This window comes from Diceros bicornis, chromosome 5 (genome assembly GCF_020826845.1).
Source record: "Diceros bicornis minor isolate mBicDic1 chromosome 5, mDicBic1.mat.cur, whole genome shotgun sequence".
In the NCBI taxonomy this organism is placed as follows: domain Eukaryota; kingdom Metazoa; phylum Chordata; class Mammalia; order Perissodactyla; family Rhinocerotidae; genus Diceros; species Diceros bicornis.
Window position 1 is genome coordinate 50,733,336 of NC_080744.1, and position 23,678 is coordinate 50,757,013.

General features: G+C 40.3%; 1 long non-coding RNA gene across 2 annotated transcripts in view; it reads right to left on the minus strand.

Moving 5' to 3' along the window:
• Positions 1–23,678, minus strand: part of LOC131406101 (uncharacterized) — a 170,190-nt gene that overhangs the window by 116,962 nt on the left and 29,550 nt on the right. For both annotated transcript variants that reach the window (XR_009220058.1, XR_009220059.1), the window contains one exon: positions 16,868–17,074. This is a non-coding gene — a long non-coding RNA (uncharacterized LOC131406101). The remainder of the gene's footprint in view (positions 1–16,867; positions 17,075–23,678) is intronic.

The following is a 23,678-nucleotide window of genomic DNA, read 5'->3' on the forward strand; positions in this document are numbered from 1 at the left end:
CCAACTAATGTATGGCAGCAAGACTAGCTCATGGCAGCAACTAGTACTGGGGATGAGGTTCTGAGTGTATTCCATACCAAGTCACGAGAGGCCCAAGAGCAAGACCTCAGCAACTCCAACACAGAGAGCATCCACAGCACCCGCCTAACCCTTCAGAACTACCTGAGGCTCTTAGGAACCATATGGAATTGCCAATTTTGTAAGTCAATAGCTGTCGAATTATAGTAATTTCACATGCTTCAATCTGATACTTAAATATAATATATGGAAATGAGATATGTTGACACAAGAAAAATACTATCTTTAAAACTACTTTGTTAAGGACCTTTTAAAAGTGACCCCTCTTCTTTAAATAATTTTAAGAGTTTTTCAAAGACATATTCCTGTAGCTATATGTCATATCTCATTTTCATCGAGATCAAGACACTCATCATCAGTATCATCAGGCAAACTCAGGTCTGATCTTCTGCTTCTCCAGTCTTTGCTAATTGTTCCTTGGGTCTCTACCATGATACCTGCGAACCACCAGCTGCTTAATTTTTTTTTTTTTTGTGAGGAGATCAGCCCTGAGCTAACATCCGCCAATCCTCCTCTTTTTTTTGCTGAGGAAGACGGCCCTGGGCTAACATCGGTGCCCATCTTCCTCCACTTTATATGGGACGCCGCCACAGCATGGCTTACCAAGCAGTGCGTCGGTGAGCGCCCGGGATCCGAACCGGCGAACCCCGGGCCGCTGCAGCAGAACGCGCGCACCTAACCGCTTGCGCCACCGGGCCGGCCCCCAGCTGCTTAATTTTAACCTCTGGATCACAGAGTTTTTAGCTTCTAAATTTGACTTGAACATTAAAGTTCTTAATGGAGATGTTTCTCTGCACAGATGTTCTAAAAAGCTGGTGACAACCTCTGTTTTCACCTGCACAGCCCTATCAGCAGATTTTCTGGTCCACTTTGATGGCGTATGGTGATGACAGTGGTAACAGTTGCAGAAACATCTCCATCTCACAAAAAGAGAAGAGTGATCAAAAGCACTTCCAGCTGAGTGTAGAAGGTGCAGGATATTCAAACAGCCAGATGTTCTGATTTTGCAGAGGCAGCTTGGTTTGCATCATTACGTCCTGTGAGCTCCCACACTAAGTCCAAATAGTTCAAACTCAGTTCACAGCTTCTGGATGACTGTCAGGGAAGAGGAACATTTTTAAATGATCTCCCTGTGTGGCATCGCTCATACTCTTCTAATCCAGGTCCCCAGGTGCTTGTGGCAGTTCCAGAAGCATAGGTGTTTTAGGAAACTGGAAGAGTAAGTCAATGAGAGTACTAGGTCTAGAAATTATTCTGACACACTAATAGGCAAAGCAAGGCTCTCAGTTTGAGAAATGTCAAACAAAGACTTGGGGTGAAGACTCCCTCCCTCATCTCAAGGCCCTGATGAGTTGGACTGAAAACATAGCCAGGATAGAAGGCATAACATTCATATCAGTGGCCTAACTCTGGTGGCCAGGCTAACAATAAGGAGACTGGGAGGCAGCAACGAATTGGGCTCAAAAAAGGAGGCCAAATGCTGCTCAGAAAAGAGAAAGAAGAAAAAAACCCATGGAGACAAAGCAACTGAGAAAGGGCTTTGGGGGAGAGCACATAGGCCTAAAGGGAATTTTTTTTAAGTTGTTTGTGATAGGTTATGTAACGCAAATCCCCTCCTCCACCTTTCCTACAAAGTGTTCTACTTCAATCACTGATTTTTTTAATACAATCAGAAAGATTTTTGTTGGTTTGTTTCTTTTGACCCTAAAGAGATTCTCAGTTTGGCATCTAGGTTGGTCCAGAGGTTGATCATGGAAATGCTGAAACTGGACGACAGTGAACATCTGGGTGAAGTTAATATTTTTCAGCATTCACAAAGGCCTTGCTAAGTCTTGAAATTCTCCCCTCCCTTCGGAAGAGGCTTGATTGGCCCAGGATTTATCTTAACTCTGAAAACACTCCCAGAGATTTCTTACAAAGCAAACACTTGCTCCTATGTTACATTTCCACAATCGCCCCAAACACAGAGCCAGCAAAGAACCACTCCCTGAATTGTCATAAATAATATATGTTTTCGTTTATAAGTAAAATAAAAGGTAAAGGCATCCCAGGGTGATGCACTGAATGAAATAATGATGTTGCAGCTATACCATAGCAAAGTTGCACAAAAGGTAAATGCCAGATGGCTACATCACTCAAGGGGAGCTGATGAAACATAAACACCCTCCAACCTCTAATACAGCAGAGCTTTTCAAAGAAGCAACCAGATCTCAACGCAAGGAAGCTTGAGTCCCTGGTGGCTGTGCACCTTCCTAGGAACCACACTGCAAGTTGCTCCCAGCCAAAAGGGCTGTCATCCAAAAGAAGCAGGAATGGCATCTAAAAGAAGCCAAACAGATGAGACAGATTTTTACATTCCCATCTGTCAAATTTCACACAGGTGTGTTTGTAGGAGCAGAATGAGTGGATTTAGCTAAAATAATAAATATAATATAGCATTAACTATTTACAGAGTACTTCTAGGCAATCTTTGGAGACATATTATCTAGCAGTTCTCACTGTAAGCTGGTCTCAGCAAAATCAGTAAGATGGGTGTGAGGATGGAGAGTAGAAGGCAGTGGTAACAGCACTTGATGTTAGTTTCAATAAGCATGAGAAAACAGTTTGAATCCTAGCCTTCTGGAATGCCAACATCAACCTCACCCCAGCTGGAGGCCTGTGAAATGAGGGAAACTTCCAGGATGCAGGAAGCAGAGAAATGCAAGAGAAGAGGATAAGTGGGGACAGTGAGAAGATGCTTTGTTGAATTCTTCTTGGAAGCTGTGATTCACACTAACTCAACCACTGACATCTCCCAATTGATTTGGGCAGGGGCAAGAGACTCTTGGTTATGTAACTGATTTACCAAGCCAGCAGAGCCCTCAGAGCTGAGTCATTAAACTAAGAGAGGAAGGAGAGGGAGAAAACCTAACTAAATAAATAAAATCCCCAAGGCATGAGGTACATTCAGTTGTCAACTCTCTATTTTCAGGTATATTAATAAGCATGACTCAAATACACACTTGCTGTAGTTAGCTAACCTGAGGCACCTGTTGGTCTGACTAGTTCCACCTTCAAAACTTGAGACAAATGAGAGGCTTTACCCATGGAAATTTAGAACTTCCTCTAGGGTACTTGTAATGTTTAGTCTTGCCGGCAGGATGTCCCCTGTGGTGGGGGTGGGGGGGGGCAATGGCAGGAAGCCACTTTCTCAGCTCAGCCAAACCCACAACCTTCAGGAAGATGGAGAAGCGTGCTTCAGGCACCTAGTTTTGGGCCCCAGGGAAACCCCAGGGAAGCCTGAAACATGAGAGAGGGTTTTTTTAAATATAACAACCTTTCTCAGTGCTAATTAATCATTCCTTTTCAAGCATGAATGCTCCCGTCCTGGAGTTCTCCATTCCTACAGAATAGAACAAACAAGGTTGGTTGCTTATTTAAAATTCAAAAAGCTCCTGAGGTGGAAATTTAATAGAACCTGTGATGCTGGCTGGATCTGAGCAAATGCAGAATGGTGCTGTGGACCAGTTGTCAGGAGACATGGGAGCTACTTGTGCATCTGCCTTTAACTCTATGTGACTTCTAGCCCTTGATTTCCTCACCTGTGAAATGAGGCTGGGATGGTAAATATTGTATGTCATCTATTATACCTGCTCTGGTTGACTGGCAGTGGGTGCCTAGATGGTTGTATGTGAGGATTCTGAGGCTGAGACTAGGTTCAAATGGAAAGAGGATTGTGATTGATTAGTGATGTCTACAATGCACACAGGATTAGGAAGTATTGATGCATGATTCACCACATGTGGAAGTTCTTTTCTGGGGCTGCAGCTCTATATGCCTATGATTTATATACTGCAGCATTACTGAATAGGACAGTTGCCTTCTAACCTCCACTGTTTCTGATGAGAAGTCAGCTGTTAATCTTACTAGTGTTCCCTTATACATAACAAGTCATTTTTCTCTTGGTAGTTTCAAGATTTTCTCTTGTCCGGATTTCATCATTTTTCAATGAGGTGATTGGGTGCCTCTTTGAGTTTACCCTACTTGGAATTCATTGAGCTTCTTGGACATGTATATTAATGATTTTCATCAAATTGGGGACGTTTTCAGTCATTATTTCTTTGAATACCTTTTCTGCTCCTTTCTCTCTCCTCCTTCTGGTACTCTGGTTAACATAGGTGCTTAGTGGTTTCTCACATTTTTCTGAGGCTCTCTTCATTTTTCTTCATTCTTTTTTCTCTCCGTTCTTTTTGTGTGTGTGTGTGAGGAAGATCAGCCCTGAGCTAACATCCGTGCTAATCCTCCTCTTTTTGCTGAGGAAGACTGGCTCTGAGGTAACATCTATTGCCAATCTTCCTCCTTTTTTTCTTCCCCAAAGCCCCAGTAGATAGTTGTATGTCATAGTTGCACATCCTTCTAGGTGCTGTATGTGGGACGTGGCCTCAGGATGGCCAGAGGAGCGGTGCATCGGTGCACGCCCGGGATCCAAACCCGGGCCGCCAGTAGCAGAGCACGTACACTTACCCGCTAAGCCACTGGGCCGGCCCTCTCTCTGTTCTTTATCTTACATAATCTGTATTGATCTGTCTTTAAGTTTGATGATTATGTCTTCTCTCAGTTCAAAACTACTGTCAAGCCCTTCTAGTGAATATTTCAATTTAATTATTATACTTTCAACTCCAGAATTTCACTTTGATTCTTTTTTATAATTTATATATTTTTATTGATATTCTCTATTTGAGATAACATTGTCTTCATACCTTCCTTTACTTCTTTAAGCATGATTTCTTTTAGTTCTTTGGACATATTTATAATGGCTGCTTTGATGTCTTTGTTAAATCTGATGCCTTGGCCTTCCCACAGGCAGCTTCTCTTGGCTGCCTTCTTTCCTGTGCATGAGTCACACTTTCCTATTTTTGTTTTTGTTTTGTATATCCCATAATTTTTTGTTGAGAACTGGACATTTTAAGTTACATATTGTAGAAACTCTGGATACTAATTCCCATCCCCTCTCTCTGGGGCTTGTTTTTATTATTTGCTTTTTTACTTGTTTAGATACTTGGATAGACTATTTTAGTGAAGTCTATTTCCCCACCAGAGATGAAGCCTTTGAGATGACAGTGGTTTTAGCAGAGCTCTCTTTGACTCTGTCTCCTTCCCTGATCTCTCTGTTAAAATGTGTGCCTCATTTTGTATCACACCTAGCTGTTAGGCTCCACTAATTGCCAGCTCTATTATTGTTTTCAACAATGCCCTTGGGCATAAATTGCTCCACAATCTCCAATTAAATTCAGGCAGTAGTAGTTTTTGAGACTAGTCTTTGAGGTTTGTTTTCACCTGAAGAGGACTCTTTTTAGCTGTCTCTTTCCAGTTCTCACTGGTAAACTAGATGGTCTGTGATTTAGCTTGTTGCTCTTAATTTAGAGGAGCTATCAGCTTCTTCTTATTTGCTTACCACCAAAACTTCCATTATTTTCAAGAGCACTCTTAGGCTTAAACTTCCCCACACTATTTTTCAAATAAAGTTGGTCCCTTTAGGGAGAGCTTCAGATTCCTCTTTTCATATGGACTGCCTCTCCCTTGGGCAAAATTTCTGAGTTCCTACTCCAGGCACTGGCAGGTGTGGTAGCCTATGGTCTTCTCAGCTTACCTCTCCTGGTTTGGAACCGCTGCTCTACAAGTGAACTGGGAGAAGGGCAATTGGAGTTCAAGTATTCTCAGCCTGCCATACCTGGGGTAGATATTCTGTCCTACGAGTGGGTACTGGGTGGATGAAGGGAGCTCTCTGGCTTCTCAGTCACACTCACCAGTAAGTTAGCCTCTTCAACTCAGAGTTTTAAAGGATGAAAAGTGCTGGAGACCTGCCCCTCCTGGTGAAATACCACATCCCTTGATCAGGAGCTAAGGGGAGAGGGAGCCCCATCTTCTTGGCCACACCCACCAGAAGTAGAGCTTCTGTCAAGCTGATAGGGATGAGGCTGCTCATGGCTAAGTGCCATAGACTCTCACTGTTCTTACTGAATTTTAGGAGATTTTCTTGAATAAATGTCTCTCCATTTGTTGTATACCCCTAGAAATATTTCCAGACTTTAAATGGTTGGCTTTATTTTATAGTTTTCAGTAGTTTTGTTTGTTTCACTGAGGAGGGGCTCTACAGATGTCCTCATACTGCCATCCCAGAAGTGGTACCTGACAGCTGCCTTCTTATCTTAAAAAGAAAACTTAAACTTGGTATAGTTGCATCTCTGTCTTTCTTGACTGAATGCCTGATCATCAGGTATCTGCTGTTATCCAGTTAAAATTGACTGGTGGGTAAGAACAGATCTATGCTTATTTTCCATTCTGTAGAAATAAACTGTCACCTGAGGCTTTTAATCACTGTTGAACTAAATTCTGGCAGAACCAGAGATTCTTGAAGGAAAATTGTCTTGCATACTGTGATAATTAATTTTATGTGTCAACCTGACTGGGCCACAAGGTGCCCAGACATTTGGTCAAATATTATTCTGGGTGTTTCTTTGAGGGTGTTTCTGGATAAGATCAACATTTGAACTGGTAGACTAAGTAAAGCAGATTGCCCTCCCTAATGTGGATGGGTCCCATCCAATCAACTGAAGACGTGAATAGAACAAAAATGCTGAGTAAGAGGGAATCCCTCCCTCCTCCTCCTTCCCTACAGACTTATTGAACTGAGACACTGGTCTTTTCCAAGCTTCAGACTCAGACTAAAACATCAGCTCTTCTTGGGTCTCAAGCCTTCTGGCTTTGGGACTGGAACTATACACCAGTTGTCCTGGGTTTCCAGCTCCCCAACTGAAGATCTGGGAACTTGTCATCCTCTATAATTGCATAAACCAATTCCTCATAATAAATCTCTTTATAGATATACATATAGGCAGAGATAGATATTTATAAATGTATAAATATAACTATATATCCATCCTGTTGGTTCTGTTTCTCTGGAGAACCCTGACTAACACACATACCAACCACCTGACCTTTTGGAAGATTTTGCTGCTGTAGGTAATGCTCCAATTTAGCTCCTTCCAAATGATTAAGCAGTTTAACCTCAGGACAAATTTCAGGGAGTCATTCATGGTTTCTTCCATTTTTTTCCTCATAAATGTTGATTAAGAAAGTAAAGTGCAAAAGTAAAACTATTTTTCCTCCTTTCCTGCTGCATTTGACTCAGAACTACCATGAGGCCAAAATATTCTGAGAATGCATACAAATCAAACACCACAAGGCCCAGGTGAAATAGCATTCACCAGTCTTATGGAATGTTCAAACAAATTCAGGACAAGAACAATCAAACCAAGAAAGGTGATAAAATCACATTGTGCTTTCCACTGACTTCTCCACAGAAATCAATGTCTACAGAAATCTCTGCTTTCAGCAGGCAGCACCCCCATGACCACACAAAACATACTTGGACTATTTCTAAAAGAATTCCAAAATGAGTTTAAGACAACCTCCAAATTTAGATAAAAAGCTTGAGCACATTATGCTAAGTAAGATAAGTCAGACAGAGAAAGACAAGTTCTGTATGATATCACTTACATGTGGAATCTAAAAAAGTGAAACCTGTGAAAAAACAGAGTGAAATGGTGGTTTGCAGAGGATGGGGGGATGGGGATAAGATTGATGGTGTTTAAAGGTACAAACTTGTAATGGGTAGTGAATAAGCCACAGTGATCTAATGCATAATTTAATGAATATAGTCAGTAATACTGTACTATAATGATGTAATGTGATACACATTGCTTCAATGGCAACCATAATACAATATATCAGTGTACCAAAGTAACATGCAGTACACCTTAAATTTACAAATTATAACATGTCAAATTTATCAACAAAAATAAAAGCGATAGGAGAATTGTTGGAGTCTAACGCCAAACTTGCGATTGTGGCAAGGTTACCATTCATATACCACATCCATAGTCCATCCCAGCTCTGTGAACAATAGCCTGAGCTGGTTTTCACCATCAACAAAATAATATGGCAGAAATGATGATCCTGAAATAACTGACAAAAAACAGTAAGTTTACACATTGTAAAGCAACTCTGTTTAATTTTACTTATATGATGCTATGTCTACTTCATTAAACGTATATGAACAGAAAATGAACATTGGGTGTTTTACTGGCTTATCTGATCGTTGCAAATCACCACAAATAGCAATCCTACATATAAAAGGATTACATGGCTGCATTGTCACACTAATTTTGCTGGCCTCCTCTAGGGCAATTAGCTCTACCGGTTTCTGCTACACTAGTCTACTTGAACCTGCTTTTAAACCAATCAAAGAGAAAATGAGAACCAGCCAGCACAACAGAACCCTTCAATTCCCTACAGAACTGATCTGGAAGACAGCCCTTTCCCCATCTATAATAAAAGCTGGTCCCAATTTAAACCTTCTTTGCCAAACACGATTTCCAGCCTCCCATGAGACACGGCGTGGGACTTCCCACCCCCACCCCACTCCTTCAGGAGAACTATGTATGACCCTGGCTCACAACCATGGGTGTAGATCCTCCTGAATACCTATTCCTGGAAGAAGGGGATGTAAAAAGTGGGCATTCCTCATTTATTCCTTCATCTCTTTACATGCCCCCATTCTGTAACAGACACTGAACCAGATCATGGGATGCAACAGTAAATCAGATGCAGGGCCTGTCCTCTAGTGTGTGAAACCAAATAATTACAATCCCACGTTAAGAGAGCTACAAGTGAGACATATATACATGGTGCATTTGGAACTCAGAAGATGTTAAAATCTCCGACTGAGGAGCGGGAAAAAGACATCTTCACAGAGAAAAATTATTGAGCCAAGTTCAAATTTTTAAAGATCTGTTTATTCCTGTCCCTCCCTAGCCCTATATCAGTTGCCTTCAATAACCATCAGGGTTCTCACCTCTAAATCAATGGGTGCCCAGCTCAGAAGGCAAGCAGGTGCTCTCGCTCCACTTCTATATGGAGTTGTGAGATAGTTTTTAATTGTTTTGCTCCTATGGGCTAAAACACCAGAACTCAAGTTCCTGACAACACTATCAAATTCAGCTTCTTCCCATATCTGCCCTCCGAAAGGAAGTAGAAATTCTATTAATTGACTCCCATTTAACCATTTCACCAGATTAACCAACTCCATCCATTCCCTCTATAGAATAGACAGATACACAATGCATACTGAACAGTCACAGCGTCAGCGAATCAGCTACTCTCTAGTACACCCACACACTTCTGCTTCCCCTAATAAGTCAGTTGTATGTTTACCAAGAGTCACCTGTGTTTGTTCCCAAAACTGTTTATGCCTGTTGTACTTGTAGTATGAATGAAGACTGTGGTAGGCAGAATAACGTCCCCCAAAGATGTCCATATCCTAATCCTCAGAATTTGTGAATATGTTACCTTATGTGTCAACAAGGACTTTGCAAATGTGATTAAGGGTAAGGACTTTGAGATGGGAAGAGTACACTGGATTACCCAGGTGGGCCCAATCTAATCACGTGAATTCTTACAAGGGGAGAGCCTTTCCTGGCTGATTGAGAGAGAAAGGTGATGATGGAAAAATAGAGTGGCTGGCTTTGAAGATGGAGGAAAAGTGTCATGAGTCAAGGAATGAGGGCCATCCTCAGAAGCTGGAAAAGGCAAGAAAACAGACTCTCCTCTAGAGCCTCCAGAAAGGAATGCAGCCCTGCTGACACCTTGATGTCAGCCCAGTGAAACCCATGTCAGACTTCTGACCTAAAGAACTATAAAATAATACATTTGTGTTGATTTAAGCCACTAAATTTGTGGTGTCAGCAACAGAATCATAACACAGGGATTAAAGACCTCATCTTCCTCCCCACACACACCCCCCGTCTTAGCCTTGTTGCAGCTGCTGTGGTTTTCCATGTACAAAGGGAAGTATGTGCACAGGTGGCCTTCCACACTGCCCCAGGGCCATGACAAGGATGCCTGAATCCAGCATGGTTAGAACTCACATAATCAGGAAAATGGGAAGGCCAGTCTCCAGACCAAAGGTTTTTATAACAGATTTGCTAGATCAAAACCTGCATATATTTCTAAGGTGCAGAATTACAGGGCTGCGTACTAAGTTAAGAAGAATGGGGGCCGGCCCCGTGGCTTAGCGGTTAAGTGCGTGTGCTCCGCTACTGGCGGCCGGCGTTCAGATCCCGGGCGCGCACTGACGAACCGCTTCTCCGGCCATGCTGAGGCCGCGTCCCACATACAGCAACTAGAAGGATGTGCAACTATGACATACAACTATCTACTGGGGCTTTGGGGAGAAAAAGAAGGAGGATTGGCAATAGATGTTAGCTCAGAGCAGGTCTTCCTCAGCAAAAAGAGGAGGATTAGCACGGATGTTAGCTCAGGGCTGATCTTCCTCAAAAAAAAAAGAAGAAGAAGAAGAATGGAAAGCTTAAAAATAAGAGTCATGTCTCAGACGCCCCACACTAACCGCCTATGACGGTACAAAGAACTGGGGGAGGCACGCGAGATAAGGAGACGAACACCATCTCTGGAGACAGGCAGGACTGAGCTTAGCTCCTTCCTTGACAAATTGCTTAACTTTCTTGGTAAAACGGGAATAGAAATACCTAGTTTGCAGAGTTGTAAAGATTATCAATAATGCACGTAAATCTCCAGGCACATCCACGTTCAATACCTTCATCCCTGTGACTGTCACCCACCATTTGTAAGGCGTGCTGCTGCTGACTTTTTGTCTCTTGGCCTCTAATGCTCCCTTAGGCCTCACTTAGAAAAACAACACCTGCCACGCTTAGGGCTTCAAATTTTTCACTTGCATATGTTGCTTCATTTGATCTTGACAATATCTTGAGAGCTAGGCAGAGTAAGTTTTATTTTATAGAGGTAAAAACTGAGGTGCAGAAAGAGAAAGTGATTTGCAGATGGTTATTAAGCAGCAAAAAAAAGTCGAGAAGGCAAATAGTCTGACACGTGTTCCACTGTCTCCCTGCCTGAAGTCTATTGATCCTATCTCTGCTTTCCATATGCAACATTTCCTTCTATTTGAGCAGCTTCCCAGCAAGCCCCTTAGTGCTGTTTTGTTTGAGGCAGTGTCATGATGTTCTTTTTCTCCACGCTTCTCATACTGACAGCCTCAGACCTCCCCGTGTAGCATTTAACAAGCTGTCTTTCCGTCAGTCATCCACCACACAAATCCTCCCATCTACATTGGGTGGCAAAAGCACCACGTCCAGGCTGGCAGGCGGGGTCCAGATTTAGAGTTGTGCTCTCGCCGTAGGTCGGCAATAGTGGTCAGAGCTGATAAGAATTTTCAAATTTGTAGGGTCAGTCCCATATAAAAGTGTGACCATCACCCCAATCATGCCATAGGTCTATAAAATGGTCTGAGGATAGATATATTTATTGTTGCCTCAGTTTCCCCAAAGGGAATCACTTTTCAGGATGCTAGTTGAAATACGGTCCACAGGCACACAGTACAAGGTTTGATAGCCACCTTCTGCCCTTGCCTCTCTGGAAGCAGTCTCCATGTTTTATGTAAAACGACTTCAGCAGCGTGTTGTAAATATGTATAAATACACACATTCTTAGAGGTCTCCAGTTGCAAAGCTCTTATGTACACCTTATGGCCAAACCTGAAATGTTCACCTTCTCAAGGTTTATGGAGCTCACAAGAACTCTGGTACTGGGTAAAGGATTAGAATCTGGACCAGAAAGGCCACCCGCTTCAGTCCCTTGTCCTGCTTTCACAGCCCATGTTGGGGGAAGGAGAAAGAAGAGAAGGAAGAAGAATGGGGACTAACATCTAGTGAGGGAGCACTGACTATGCTTGGCACCCTGCTGGGGTATTTCTCACATAGCCCAGGGAAGTAGGTAGGCACTGTCACTCCCTTTTACAGATGAAGAGCCAGAGATTAAATAACTTACCCAAGGTCGCACAGCAAATAAGTGACAGAACTGGGATCTAAGCTCAGGTTTGATCATCCCAAAGTCCATGCTCCTTCGACTACCCCACACTACCAGAAGCATCTAAAGAGTAGACCAAATAGGTCTATCAGTAGGGCTGATAATATCACAACCTATTAGTCATCAACTACAGCTATATTAGCCTATGACAGTGGTTCTCCAAAGGGAACAACTTTGCCCTCCAGGGAACATTTGTCAATGTCTGGAGACATTTTGCTTGTCACAACTGGAGATTGCTACTAGCATCCATCCCTGGGTAGAGGCCAGGGATGCTGCTAAACATCCTACAATGCACAGAACAGCCCCACAACAAAGAATTATCCTGCCCAAAACGTCAATACTGCTGAGGTTGAGAAACTCTGACCTGTAAGAATCAATCTCAACTTTGAAAACTCACTGGCCTTAGTTCATTTCCCTAACCTCTTTTTATTTATTTATTTATTTATTTATTTATTTATTTATTTAATTTTTGCATTTCCTAACTGACCAGAGGATCAATACCCTACCATTGCTAATAGTAATTATAAAAGCTAACATTCATTGAGCACTTAATATGTGCCAGACATCAACCCTTTCATTTAACCCTCAGAACAATCCTATGAGACTGATGTTGTTATTTTCATCCCCATTTTACAGATAAGAAAATGTAGACTTCAAAAATTTATATAACTTGCTAAGTATTAACCAATCAGTAGAAGATGGCATTAGGATTCAAATTCAGGCAAGACCTGATTTCAGAGCCCGTGTTCTTAATAACCATGCACGTGGAATTCTCTAGGCTTCTCTTGCCTCTGTAAAATAATGTAATGTTTTCCAAATCTTATAAATTTGGTATACCATCTTCATGATTTTTTCCATATTACAGACTCTCTCTGAGTTTTGTTTAGTGTTTTTCTTTAAATCTACTCTCTTTTTACATAGCCTTATTTTGCATGTACCTAAATGCAATCCTGATTGACACAATGGGCTGTTATAGTTTTTCTAATACATATTAAAATAAGTACACACTTAAAACAAAAACCTACTTGGCTATGTACCACCTGTACATTATTTCTTGTACCAGCAGGGAGGATCTGACTCTCTTTGGAAAATACTGGCCCAGGTGCTTGCTAATGTCCCTGCCAGTCTGTTTTCTCTCCTGGTGACATGGCCTAAAGTGAAAAACTCAGCATGGCTTCAAGAGGGATTTAATCTAAGGCCCAAAATAATTAGGATGAGAAATGGACATATACATTCCCTCTTAATGAACGTCCAAGGCACCACCACTTGAAGATGGAAAGCTGATGGAGAAATGGTACATGACTCAGCGACAAGGAAGAAGGTGAGAGGATAGATACTGGTCAGAAGCCAAATGATTTGAATTTCTGAAAGAATCAGGATCTGGAGTCACCAACTACTACAGAGGGGGCTGAAAACAGGAGGGTTGCTTTAAATCCTGTATAAGCGATTAGGCCCCCGCAAGGTCTCCTTCAACCCAAAAGTTCTTTATATGGCCAAACTATCAATCAAGTGTGAGGGTAGAATAAAGACCTTTTTAGGTCACGCAAAGCCTCAGAGTGTGTATGATATTGTAAGTGAGCATATGTGAGGCCATCTTGTTACACTAAGTGGCCCCAGCCCCTCCTCTGTGTGACTACTCACTGCTCTGCACATACTTCAAAAAATTCACACGTACTCCTGATTTATGGCCTCCACTTACGCACATACTCCCCAATAGCTTGATAAATTAAAAACTTTGTTCTATGAGTTTCTCTCCAGGAACAGGCTGACCACAGAGGGAAAACACACCTACAAGGTATCCATCACAGCTGACAGAAGAATGGAACAATGTGATGCCTGGAGACCAACATTTTGGACCCGCTCCTTACTGCCCATTTTCCCTATATAACTGCCTCAAGATTCTGTAATCTTTGAAGATGGGTCTTTGAGACATTAGTCACCTGTCTTCCGATTTGCTGGCTAATCTAATTAAACTTCATTTTTTGATCTCTAACTCCTTGTGATTAATTGGCTCAGATGGCTGTGAGCAGAGCAAGCCCATTGCTCGGTATCAATACAATCACAGCTATCCATTCATATAAAACTCTATGTAGGTGCACATTAAAATTTAACAGTTTCAAAGACCCAAAATCTCAATTTGCTTCCCATCCTCCCGCTCTCAGAATGCTACTGGAGGAAGGGTTAAGACTTTTGGAAGCCAAATCCAGGAAGAATTGAAGGTATTTTCTTCTTTCTACACTACCCCATCCCTCCATAAGGGAACTGCTGTTTGGCTATATGAATGGGAGAAGCAAAAGGGAAATTTCCAAAAGAGAAAAGATCATTGGTTAATAGCCTCAAGATATTTTCCAGCGACACTTGGCTGCCTGACATCGCTTCCTCTCCCCACTCCCAGCAGTAAAGGCTCAGGACTCATCTGCTTACCTCCTGCACTCCTGCTGTGACACGAGCCACAGCAGGAAGACAAAGATAAACAACTAGAAGTGGGAATAGACATCAGTGCTACCAATCACAGAGATGGAGTCAGCAGTTTGATCTAATTGGTTTCAAGGTGACGATCTTCTCAAACCTGAGGGATTTGGGGGGAAAGACGGTACAGGAATGAGGAAACAACGGTTTATTATAAAATAAAGGAATTCAGTTAACTAAACTGTTAAACTGATTGATCTTTGACCCAGAAATAAATCTTTTTATTCTGACTCACTTTAGCCTTCAGTGAACAGACCAGTTTTAAAGGTCAACAAGAGCTACTTTTTCATTTTTGTTAACATTGTATCTGTTGATTTTTAACTAGCTATGAAAAGTTAATTCCCACATCTACATCAGTAATCCAAACTCAAAACAGTAAAATAACTACCGTCTCCACACTCTGATGGCATTCCTTCAGTTGCTGTACATTTCTTTGTAATTTATCTTTGCAATAAGTTCATTGTGTCCTGTATCTTACATACGATGTAATGAAGTCAGGACACCTCAATTCTAAATGCAGCTCCACATAGATCACTATGGGCCTCAATTTCCTAATCCACAAAAGGTCTGTACATAGACGATTTCTAATGTTCCTTTCAGCTCTAACACTCTATGATAAATTGCTTCGATAAAAATTCAAAAATAGTCCAGAACTAAGGTATTTTGTACTACAGTTGAATGAAATGCAGAGAGATTAGGAGGAGTTGAGGAAGAGAAGCACTAAGGCTGAAAAGTCTGTTCTTTTCTGCTAAAGAAGTATGCATTTAATCTTTCTGGGCTGAGGGAAGTTCTGCTGCAGGGGGCAGTCAGCGGAGAGACGTTAGAAAAACCCAGAGAGAGCAGGCGCCTGCCTCACCAAAGGTTGAAACCACTCGATCACGTATTGCACAGCAACTCCGACCTGGTGAATTTTTTTGTCTAGAAAGCTTCAAGCCTAATTAAAAGAATGAAACCCCTCTTCTGAGTTTTTCACATCTCACGCAGAGCCGGAATAACAAAAACACTTAGGCTTATTTCTTTCAGTGTCTACCCAGAGCTTGGTTTTGCCATCACGCTGGCACTCTTGTATTTACTCTTTTCCAGCTATCTGGTTGCAACAGACTCAGAAGCAGTGTCTCCCACCAGCCACTTGATGAATTGTCCACTGTTGAACCCACGCAGGAGGTGTTTCTTAACCTTCTCCTTAGAAAATGTTGTTGGCTTTGTTTTCACCGCAATTAGCCTTTTCTCTGAACAGGTCAGGTGCACTCTTCTTGAAGATGTCTCTGCAGGCTTCCAGAGCCTCTCCTTATTCATGGCTAGTATCCTGAACCACACACTCCAGTCCACCTCCTACTCAACCTATTCCCAGTCTCCCAGCTTCTGGCTTGTATAGCTTCTTGGCTATAGTGTCATTTCACCCCTTGGACCTCGGACTACTTTTCCAGCTCCAAGGCCCGGCTTCCCCCCCCGGGCCATGATTTGGCACTCAATTCCTAGGTAAGATGCTTTCTGCCACTCTCAGTAAATACTCTGTATAATTCAGCCTGGCCTAGAGGTGTCCTTCAGGTCCTTGTCACGAACGTCCCCACCAGGTCAGACCACTCTGAGAATCCAGCCAAGTAAGAGAAGTCCCTCAAGCTTCTCCATCAAGTCACGAACCAGGTAAGGGAGAAAAATTGAAGCCTGGTTCAGATCAAATGACTGAGATGGTGAGGGTACAGTCCCCTGCGTGTGTTGTTGGTAGGATACGTAATTAGAACCAACTCTTGGTCTTGAGGAAAGCGAGCGAGTCGTGAATAATGTTTCATCTTAAACAGCTCCCCAAGGCCCATGACACTGGTAACTACAAACAAATGCCCCTTGGTGGGTGTGAGACATTGATTTCCTCTATGGCAAATGCCCCGTGACTGAAGAAAGAAATTCTCAACTCTATTGTAGCCTTACAAATGGAAAACAAAAGAAGAGCCCTCCAAAAATTGGGAATACTTACTCTACTCATGGATGTTATTCACAAGAAATAGCACGCAGTGAATATCTTTTGATGCAGAAAATAAATATCCATGAAGGAACAGTAAAACATTAACTCTGATAATATAGCTGCCTTTGCCCATTCTCTTCTATACTTACAGTCTGAGTAAACGTATTTTTATTTGACAAACAAAAAATTATTGCAGTATTAGATCCATAAAATTAATTGGAATTTGATTTGTTCATTTTCTACTTACTGACATTTTGAGAAACGTTGGTCATTTAAAACTCTCCAAGCATAATTTTGGAGAAATAAAGCTATCTGCCAAGAGCTCAATTGATTCAAGCCATGGTAATTATCTCTGTCCTCAGCTGCTACCAAATGGTCTCTATTTTTACAAAACAATGATTTTGAAGAGGAAATGTTCACCTTGAAAGTCTGTTTAAACCATCTTGTTCTTCCTCTTGGAAAGAAGCCGTGAGCACCCTCCTCCTGTTGGTAGCCTCTAGCTGCTCCTCTGAACACCACGATATGCTGGAATCGCACACTGAGGAAGCTCCAGCAGCTTTTCTGAGAGTCCAGGGTCATCTAAAAACTGGTCCAGGTTAAAGCAGAAGATGTCATCTGCTGGTCATGCTAAAACAGGAGAGAAAACATAGCTAACAGTACTGAGAGTTGGGTTCCAGGCTTCGCTCTGCCTTTAACTGGATATGTGACCTTGAGCAAATCTGTTGGGCTTTTATGAGTCTCAGTTTCAATATCTGTCATAGGGGAATAAAAATATGTGCTCTACATTGGGGCCATCCCAGTGGCATAGCGGTTACGTTCATGTGCTCCACTTCAGAGGCGCAGGATTTGCAGGTTCAGATCCCGGGCGCGGACCCATGCACTACTTGTCAAGCTGTGCTGTGGTGGCATCCCGTATAAAGCAGAGGAAGATGGGCACAGGTGTTGGCCTAGGGCGAATCTTTCTCAGCAAGAAGAGGAGTATTGGCAACAGATGTTAGCTCAGGGCTAATCTTCGTCACACACACACACACACACACACACAAAATATGTGCTCTACAAACCTTACAGGGTTGTTGCACATCTCAAATGAGAGAAGTGTATGAAAGTGCTTTGAAAAGTTTAGATCTCTGTACAAATACCAGATTACTATCACTAGTGAGTGAAATCTCATGGTAATAGGGAGACAGTTACTTAGTTCCAAAGATTTTCGTAACCTAAGTCATACTTGCCCTGTTCCTAGTTGTATAATCTGAAATAGTTTCTTGATGCTTCATTGATGGAAAATATCCCAAATCATCCTTATAATAAGTTCATTTCACTATTTTCTTTCACACCATTTTTCCATTCAGATGAACAGCTGAGTAATGCAGCACATGTATGTAAGCCCACTGCCTTCCACTGACAGGGCTAAAAGAGAGATGGGAAGAAAGAGAGCAGGAGAAAGAGTAAAGCCATTGCTTTTGTATTTCCATTTAGAGACTTTGCCCAGAATCTATCCTAACCTCCCTAGCTTCTCTCATTGGCGAAAATATTTCCTGTTCCATCTTTCATCACTGCTTTGGAGACAAGATCACCCCAACTGGCAGACTCATCACCTTGTTATCAGTACCCTCAGTAAGCTCATACATCTGCTTGTATTCTTTCACATCAAACCAAATGTGAATACCCACAGTGAGGCCACCTGGAGCGATGCACTGCCTTTCCACTGCACTTCCAGCAGTAGCCCTACTCATGCCCTCCTCTGCCTACCATTCCTCAGCCTGGGTCTAGAGCCTATTTTCCACCAGCACACACACACAAGCCCTATTATTTACTTTTCTCCTCCCCAGCAGTGGGGCAAATATACATTGCGATATTCAAAAACAATTTCTATCCTGCAGTTCAGATCTAAGGAATGTCTAATCTTTCCAGTAGAATCTTTCTTCTCCCAGACTGGACAAAACATGATTTGAATTGTACTTTTGTTCTTTTTTGGGGTTCGGAACAGGGAGGTTTCCAAGTTTATTGAGATATAATTGACATATAACATTGTATAAGTTTAAGGTGAACAACATGTTGATTTCATACACTTATGTATAGCAAAATGATTACCACCATGGTGTTATCTAACACCTCCATCACATCACATCACATAATCACCTTTTTTGTGTGTGTAGTGAGAACATTTAAGTCTATTCTCTTAGCAACTTTCAGTATACAATACAGTATCATTAACTATAATCAACATGCTATAAATTAGATCCCCAGAACTTATTCATCTTATAACTGGAAGTTTGCACCATTTGGCCCACATCTCCCCATTTCCCCCAGCCCCAACCCCAGGTAACTACTGTTCTACTCTGTGTCTGTGAGTCTGGCTTTTTTGGATTCCATGTAAAAGTGATATCATACAATATTTATCTTTCTCTATCTGACATTTCATTTAGCATAATGCCCTCAAGTTCCATCTGTGTTGCTGTGAGTGGCAGGATTTCCTTCTTTCTAATGGCTGAAATATATTCCGTCATATACATGTACCATGTCTTCTTCATCCATTCATCCATTGAGGGACACCTAGATTGTTCCATATCTTGGCTATTGTCAATAATGCTGCAGTGACATAGTAGTGTATATCTCTCTTCAATATACTGTTCTCATTTCCTTTGGATATACACCCAGAAGTGGGATTGCTGGATCATATGGTAGTTCTATTTTTAATTTCTTGAGGAATCTCCATGTTGTTTTCCATAGTGGCTGCACCAGTTTACATTCCCACCTACAGTACACGTGTTCCCTTTGCTCCACATTCTCATCAACACTTGTTATCTCTTGTCTTTTTGGTGCTGGTCATTTTAACGGGTACGAAATGATATCTCATTGTGGTTTAAATTTACATTTCCCTGATAATTAGTGGTGTTGAACACTTTTTCGTGTACTGTCGGCCATCTATATAGTTTGGATATTAACTCCCTATCAGATATATGGTCTTCAAATATTTTCTCCCTTTCCATAGGTTGCTTTCCATTTTGTTGCTGGTTTCCTTTCCTGTGCAAAAGCTTTTCAGTTTGTTATAGTCCCTCTTGTTTATTTTTGCTTTTGTTTCCTTTGTTTTTGGTGTCTAATTCAAAAAATCATCCCCAAGACTATGTCAAGAAGCTTACCCCCTATGTTTTCTTCTAGGATTTTTATGGTTTCAGGTCTTACATTCAAGTCTTTAATTCATTTTGAGTTAATTTTTGTGTGTGGTGTAAGATAGTAGTCCACTTTCATTCTTTTGCATGTGGCTGTCCAATTTTCCCAACACCATTTATTGAAGAGATGATCCTTTCCCCGCTGAGTATTCTTGGATCTTTTATCAAAAATTAATTAACCATATATGTGTGGGTTTAGTTCTGGTCTCTCTATCTGTTCCCTTCAACTTTCTGTCTGTTTTTTATGCCAGTACCATCCTGTTTTGACTACTATAGCTTTGTAATAGTGTTTGAAATCAGGAAACATGATGCCTCGAGCTTTGTTCTTCTTTCTCAAGATTTCTTTGGCTGTTTGGGGTCTTTTGTGGTTCCATACAAATTTTAGGATTATTCTATTTATGTGAAAAATGACTTTGGAATTTTAATAGGAACTACAATGGATCTGTAGATTATTTTGGATCATATGGACATGTTTAACACTATTCTTCCAATCCATGAGCATGGAATATCTTTCCATTTATTTGTGTCTTCTTCAATTTCTTTCATCACTGTCCTACAATTTTCACTATACAAGTCTTTCACCTCCTTGGTTAAATTTATTCCTAGGTATTTTATTCTTTTTGATGCACGTGTAAATGGGAGTGTTTCATTAATTTCTCTTTCTGATAGTTCATTACTAGTGTATAAAAATGCAACAGAATTTTGTATATAGATTTTTTTATCTTGCAACTTTACTGAATTTTTGCCATGGTGTTCAGGATTTTCTATATATAATATGTCATCTGCAAATAGCAGCGGTTTTATTTCTTCCTTTCCAATTTGGATGTCTTTTACTTCTTTTTCTTGCCTAATTGTTCTTGCTAGATCTTCCAATACTATGTTAAACAAAAGTGGTGTGACTAGGCATCCTTGTCTTGTTCCTGACCTTAGAGAAAAGCTTTCAACTTTTCATCACTGAGTATGATGTTAGCTGTGGGCTTGTCTATATGGCCTTGATTATGTTGAGGTATGTTTTCTCTAAATCCACTTTGAGAGTTTTCATCATAAATGGATGTTGAATTTTGTCAAATGCTTGTTCTCCACCTATTGAGATAATCATATTATTTTTACCTTTTATTTTGTTAATGTGGTATATCACCTTGATTGATTTGTGGATGTTGAACCATCCTTGCATCCCTGAAATAAATCCCAGTTGATCACAGTGTATGATCCTTTTAATGTGCTGTTTAATTCAGTTTGCTAATAGTGAACTGAGAATTTTTGAACCTACATACAACGGATATTAAGGAATGTCTACATTCGAGGATATTGGCCTATAATTTTCTTTTCTTGTGGTAACCGTGTCTGGTTTTGGTATCAGAGTAATGGTGGCCTTGTAAAACGAGTTTGGATATGTTTCCTTCTCTTCTATTTTTTGGGAGAATTTGAGAAGGATTGGTATTAATTCTTTAAATGTTTGGTAGAATTCACCAATGAAGCCATCTCCTCCTGGGCTTTTGTTCGTTGGGAGGCTTTTGATTACTGATTCAATCTCCTTAATAGTAATCAGTCTGTTCAGATTGTCTATTTCTTCATGATTCAGTCTTGATAGGTTTTATGATTCTGAGAATTTATCCATTTCTTCTAGGTGGCCCAATTTGTTTGCATATATTGTTCATAATAGTCTCTCATGATTTTATATGATGTATTGCTGTGATATTAGTTGTAATGTCTCCTCTTCATTTCTGATTTTGAGTTCTGTCTCTGCTTTTCTTGGTGAAGCCACTAAAGGTCCGTCAATTTCATTTAGCTTTTCAAAAACCCAGCTATTAGTTTCATTCATCTTTTCTATTGTCTTTTTGGTCTCTATTTCGTTTATTTCCACTCTGATCTTGGTTATTTCCTTCCTTCTACTGACTTTGGGTTTCATTTGTTCTTTGTCTAGTCCTTTGAGGTGTAAGGTTGGGTTGTTTGAGATTTTTCTTTTTGTTAATGTAGGCATTTATCACTACCATAGTCTCCCTTTATCCATGGTTTTGCTTTCCACAGATTCAGTTACCTACAGTCAACCACCATCCTAATATAAGTTGAAAATTCCAGAAATAAAAAATTTATATTTTAAATTGCACATCATTCTGAGTAGCATGATGAAATTGCATGCCATCCTGCTCCATCCCACCCAGTATATAAATCATCCCTTTGTCCAGTATATCCACACTGTATACACTACCCACCTGTTAGCCTGTTAGTTAGGAAAAAAACATAGTGGATATAGGGTTTGGTACTATCCGCAGTTTCAGGTATCCACTGAGGGTCTTAGAATGTATCCCCCAGAAAAAAAGGGGAACTACTGTATAAACTTCCCTCTTAGAACTGTTTTTACTGTATCCCTTAAGTTTTGGTATGTTGTGTCTCATTTTGATTTGTCTCAATGTATTTTTGATTACTCTTTTGATTTCTTCTTTGCCCCATTCATTGTTCATGAACATGTTATTTAATTTCCACATTTGTGAGTTTTCTGGTTTTCCTGTAATTGATTTCCAGTTTCATACCATTGTGATTAGAAAAGATGCTTGATGTTATTTCAATCCTCTTAAATCTTAAAGAGTTGTTTTGTAGCCTAACATACGATCTATCCTGGAGAATGGTCCATGTGCACTTGAGAAGAACGTGTATTCTGTTTCTTTTAGAGGAATGTTCTGCATATATCTGTTAAGTCCATCTGGTCTAACATGTCATTTAAGACCAATATTTTCTTATTGATTTTCTGTCTGGATGATCTATCCATTAATGTGAGTGGGGTATTAAAGTCCCTTATTATTATTATATTGCTGTCTATTTTTCCCATTAGGTCCATTAATATTTGCTTTATCTACTTAGGTACTCTTATGTTCAGTGCATAAATATTTACAAAAATTATATCCTCTTATAGGATCGACTCCTTTATCATTATATAATGACCTTTTTTTCTCTTATGATGGTTTTTGTTTTAAAGTCTATTTTGTCTGAAATAAGTATAGCTCCTCTAGCTCTCTTTTGGTTTCCATTTTCTCAGAATATGTTTTTCCACTCCTTCTCTTTCAGTCTGCATGTGTCTTTACATCCGAAGTGAATTCGTTGTAAGCAGCATACAGATGGGTCTTGTTTTTTTAATCCATTCAGCCACTCCATTTTTCAATTGGAGAATTTAGTCCATTTAAAATTAATTACTGATAGGTACAGACTTATTGCCATTTTGTTAATTGTTTTCTGGCTGCTTTGTAAATTCTTTGTTCCTTTCTTCTTCTCTTGCTCTCTTCCTTTGTGATTTGATGCTTTTCTGTAGTGGTGTGCTTAGATTCCTTTCTCTGTATCTTTTGTGTGTTTACTATAGGTTTTCACTTTGTGATTACCATGAAACTTACATAAAATAACATTTATAACAGTCTATTTTAAGCTGGTAACAACTTAAGTTCAAACACATTATAAAGCTCTACATTTTTACTTCTCCACACACATATTGATTTAGTACCACAATTTACATCTTTTTATCTTGTGTATCCATTAACAAATTACTGTAATTATTTTACTACTTTTTTCTTTTAACTTCCATACTAACTTTATAAGTGATTAACTCACCACCTCTACAATATTAGATTATTCTGAATTTTACTACATATTTACCTTAACTAGTGAGATTTGTACTTTCTTATGTTTCCTGTTACTAATTAACATCCTTTTATTTCAGTGTAAAGAGTTCCTTTAACATTTCTTGTATTGCCAGTGTAGTGATCTTTAGCTTTCACTTGTCTGGAAAACTCTTTATCTCTCCTTCAATTCTGAAGGATAAATTTTCTGGGGAGAGTGTTCTTGGTTGGAAGTTTTTTTCAGCACTTTAAATATATCATGCCACTTCCTTCTGGCCTGCAAAGTTCATGCTACAAAATCTGCTGATAGTCTTATGGGGGTTTCCTTGTATATAACATGTTGTTTTTCTCTTGCTGCTTTTAAGAGTCTCTCCTTGTCTTTAACTTTTGACATTTTAATTATGTGTCTTGGTGTCGGTCCCTTTGCATTCATCTTATTTGGGACTTTCTGGTCTT